The sequence below is a fragment of the Mesitornis unicolor genome, unplaced genomic scaffold, assembly GCF_000695765.1.
Source record: "Mesitornis unicolor isolate BGI_N332 unplaced genomic scaffold, ASM69576v1 scaffold44642, whole genome shotgun sequence".
Lineage (NCBI taxonomy): Eukaryota > Metazoa > Chordata > Aves > Mesitornithiformes > Mesitornithidae > Mesitornis > Mesitornis unicolor.
The window spans coordinates 15,876-20,414 of NW_010169363.1; the positions used below are offsets into that span (position 1 = coordinate 15,876).

Consider the following 4,539-nt stretch of genomic DNA (forward strand, 5'->3'; position numbering starts at 1 on the left):
GCAACCCAAACTCCTTCCAACGTTATTATTCAGTGTGGGAGCAGAACATTACCAAGGTGTTGTGTTTTTTCTTCCATGTACCCACTGTAAGAAAATTTTGACAACAGTGCAGTTGTCAAAGCGGTCCTTCTCTGACACGGATTTCCTCACCCATGCGCCTTTTGGAGCTGCTTTAATGTGATATTTATGAGAAAAGTTCTCTTACACATCCTTTCTGCTTTTTGTTGCAGAGGATATTCAACTCCTTTGTGTACACGGAGAAAATATCGAATGGCGAAAGCGAAGTTCAACAGGTGAGTCTGAAAACCCCTTCCCACCTTTGCTGCCTGCTGGCAGACGCAGCTTAGAGATTACATTTATTGTGGCCACTGTCCTAGCATCCAGCACATCAGATAACCCATCTCCATTTAGATTTTATTCCATTTATTTTTATTTGGGCTGATTGGGTATTTGAGAGTTTTGCATTGCCACAAAAAGGTTTCCCATCTGCTTTGTGTGAGTTCTTCCCTTAGAAATGAAAAAGCAGAGGCGGAGCTGGGGCCCTCCTGTAGTATCCCACATTAATTGAGTGGTTTTCATGTTGGAAGTGTCTCTTTTAAAATTGCTTGAATTCAAAGCAAAAGCACTAATATTGTGTATGAATGTGGAAATGGTATCAATTGCTTTGTGTAAATGTGGGACAGCCACAGCCTCATGCTGTTGTGGTTGAGGAGTTTTTTGTAATTTTCTGAGGGCTTTTCATATGGGAACGCATTTGAACCTTTAACTCTTCAGTTTAACATTGAGATGATATGTCTCAAGACATGGGCTGCTTGCATTTTAATACATGCATGTATTTGAAAAAAATAATTAATTGATTTAAAAACAAATCAAATGATGTCTTAAAAAAGGATATCGAAGGTACCTGTATGATCACAACTGCACTTTCATGCAAATCATGATGACTTTTGGTAGAAAAGGCAGCCCCAAGAATTGGCTTTTCCTTCCAGTGTAGGCATGGACTCGCTTGCACAACCTACAGCGAATAACCTGACCTTCTTCAACCACTATCAAACCGGATTTAATGTTCAGGAAAAACAAAAATGCCCCAGAGTGGGGCTTTCCCCAGGGAAAAGGGACTCTCTTCAGCCTCCACGCTGCATGTGAGCTTGTGGAGAGTTTGCACTGGAGCACAGGGCTCTGCTCCTCTTTTGTTCCAGAAGAAATAGGGTGGCTTTTGATGGGATTATGGTCTATGTAGGAACAAAATTAATTTGCAGAAAGTGGAATAGTTCAGGAAAAGTTCCCCTGATGCTGAGTTGCTGTTAAACCAAAACCATGTCTTTGGTGTAGAAGCCTGGTCCCATACTGGCATTAAACTGAAGTGTGTGATAGCGTTAGCAGAAAAAATTTTATAAATATAAGAACATGTGATTAATGATCTAGGATTTAAATGAGACCGTTAGATTGACATCATACAAATTTAAAGGAGAATCTCTTCTCTTTGTTATCATAAAAATGACAAGGATTGCGTTTAGGAAAAAAAGCAGCAATGTTCACTTTTGGTACTGCTTGTGTTCACGTTGAGTGTTTGGTGAGATATGGATGTGTGTGGGAAACAGCAGAAGACACCAGAGCAACGCATTAATCCCAGCAAATTACCCAAATTCTGGTATTAACGATTGCCTGACCCTGTAGATAGGAGTGTCCCAGCCCTAGCAATAGTTGTTATGCTGTACAGGAGGGTTTTTCTTGCCCTGCTTAGTTAGAAGACATTTGGTGCAAGCTTTTCCTGAAGCTACTCTTTTTTGTGTTAAGCAGCCATCAGTATGGATGTCATGACATGGGGGCAGCAGATGTGCTCTTATGTTGGATTAGGACCCTTCAACTATTTTTTAAAAAATCTCCTCTCTTTCAAGAAACACCCCAAATTATTCTTAATTAAGAAGAGCTGCTATGGAACTGAGCATAATGACATCCTGATCTCTTCTTGTAAGCGGTACCATTTTTCCCCTGGAGGTCCAGATATGTATGGCTGTGTATCCGAGTAGTTAATTTTGTATCATTTTTAATTTATACAATTTTGATGTGCGTTCCTGTTTCTAATTTGGGCATAATTTTTTTTTTTCATGTATCAGTGAAATATTGTAAATAATAGTAAAAAATCTTGGGTGCCCAAATTTAGATCTTGTAAAAGAAATGTATTGCTTGGAAGGCTCCATGCTGCTGGTGACACCAGGGTGGTTCACCATGCACAGGTGAGGGCTTGCGTGCAAAAGGACCACAAAGGGTCATTTTCGCCCAAGTTTAAATCTGAAACCACCCCAACATCTCAAGGATTCGCTGGCTCTGACGCCGCACTAGGAGAAGATTTTCCTTGAGTCTTTCTGGGTGGTCTGCACGCTGCGAATGGGCCATGCGGGCTGGTTGATATGGATCAGATGACTTTTGAAAGCCGAAAGTGTTTTTAGGAAACCAAGAAACTGGATTAAAACTTCTTTGAAGTCTCGACTATCGGTTCGTTCTCCACTTAGGAAAGGACGTCACTTGTTTCCCAGCCGCAGATGTATGTATTCACCCGAAGTAGATCTAAATAAGTGTCCAAACACTGTGGGTAGTGTGATGAATTTGGAGCTGTCAGAGGAGAAAAACGAGGCCCCGGTGAAGCATAATTACTGTGGTTAAAAGCTCAACAGTGAAGTGGATAGAAGAAGAATTGGGCACTTCTGTTTCATTAATAACCAGCTCTTTTAGCCCTAATGAATCACGAGCAATATAAGCGGAGTTTTATGAGTTCGAGTAGTCCATCAGACGGGATTGTCTTGCGCAAATGCAAACAAACGTAAGCAAACCAAATCCCCTGTCGCTCATTCCTGGCTTCGTCACTCATTAACATTTTCTTAGCAACTGATACCCAAAGTCCATTAATTACCTGTTTATGTCATCTGGGGCTTTTTTCTGGCAGACTGCTGAATAGTTGGGGGGTGGGGGGTGGTTGGTTTTTTTATCCCAAACTGTGTAAATAATGACTTTCAGTTTGTTGAGAAAGTGAAAAACTACAGCTGTTGGCCTTCAGGCCTAACTCTTTAATACAACTCTTTAATACTCTTGGCCTTCTTCGTGCCTCACAAGGAGTGGTTTTACCCTCTGACATGAAACTGCTTGCACTTGTAAGGTCTACAGTTACAGAATTACTACTGCACGTTACAGATAAAACCTTTTGTGCTTTGAATAAGTCATTAAAAATTGGATGGTGATTGCCAAAAATATCTTGGATTCCTTTCCTGGAAATTATTTCGGTATCAGAGAACTCGTATACAATATGAAAATTTAGTGGTGGGAACTAGTGATATAACTAAGGTGGGAAATGGGGTAGTTTTATTAGGGGAAAATCTAGATTAGCCATTTTCAAGGAAGTCAACGTGTGCTGAAACTCATAACTGTTTCTTCTAAATACACATATGTCAGCTGAAAATCACCTTGCTGGGATATTCCCGGGACTATTTACTCCTGTTTGAGTTCGGTCTCTTTGAAGAAATGCACATTAAAAGTAGTTTCCTGCATTGTGAGTGTATTTGCGGTGCCATCCAGAGAAGCAGGAGTGGTTTGAATGTGTTAAAGCAGAGGTGTGAGAAGAGGATGGTGGTGATTTTATGATCCATGTCCCTGCTGTCCTCTGTGCCCTGCAGGGTTTGTGCAGGGGCAGTGGTTTCTTCAAACCCAAGCAGGTTAGGAATAAAGATGTTAAAAATATTTTCTAGAAAAGGAATCAATGGATGCACAAACAATGGGAGGAGTGCATGGTGGATGTTGCTAAGAGGTCTTTTTTTTCCAGGTTCTTCTGATTCACAGAAGGTAATTTTAAAAACTAAAAATACTTACGAAACTCTTCAATGTGCAAGCAATGCTTTTGAGGGGCCCAACAGTGTTAAATCCCTGGCTGTGAGTCTGTTATGGCATCCGTGCCTGTCGACCTCATTGATAAATATTTTATATACAGTCTTGAAAACATGAAAAATACTTCGGCTTTCAAGATAGAGCCAGGAATAAAACCTAACCTTGGAGCTCTGCTTCACTTCAGCGCTCCCTGGAAAGGGAAGACTTCAGAGCTGCGGAGCTTTGAGGGGAATGAAGCTTTAAAACAAAATAAAACCCCTCGAGGGAATGATGCAAATGAGGGCAATGTCTCTGGGAAAATGAGAGAAACTCCCTGATGTTGTGATGAAAGGGTGTCAGTGGGGATGGTGACAACTGAAGTGCATTCCCCATGGGTGCTGCTGTAATAGGAACAGGTGTTACCGTCCAACCTGTCTGCCAGCTGCCAAAAAAATAAATATATATATATTTTAAAAATAGAGCTAATGGCTGCGTCGTTTGGAGCAAGCACTTGTTTCTTACAATTCGGTTCTGTAAAATTAAGGAGAAAATAAAGCTGAAAAAGGACAAGAGGAATGACGAGCAAGGCTTCCCCCCCCCGTCACTTTGTTTTTAAAATGAGGTGAAGAGCACTTTGAGAGCTGACCCGAGGATAAGAGAGGGTTATGTCAGGCCCCAGTAATC

The 4,539-nt window shown here is 41.1% G+C and overlaps 1 protein-coding gene across 1 annotated transcript in view; it reads left to right on the top strand.

The window, feature by feature from the left end:
• Window positions 1-230: 230 nt before the first annotated feature.
• The window catches only part of CACHD1 (cache domain containing 1), a 58,685-nt gene continuing 54,376 nt past the window's right edge, over window positions 231-4,539 (top strand). The window contains exon 1 of the mRNA XM_010179313.1: window positions 231-293. The gene's annotated coding sequence lies outside the window, so the exon portion shown is untranslated. The remainder of the gene's footprint in view (window positions 294-4,539) is intronic.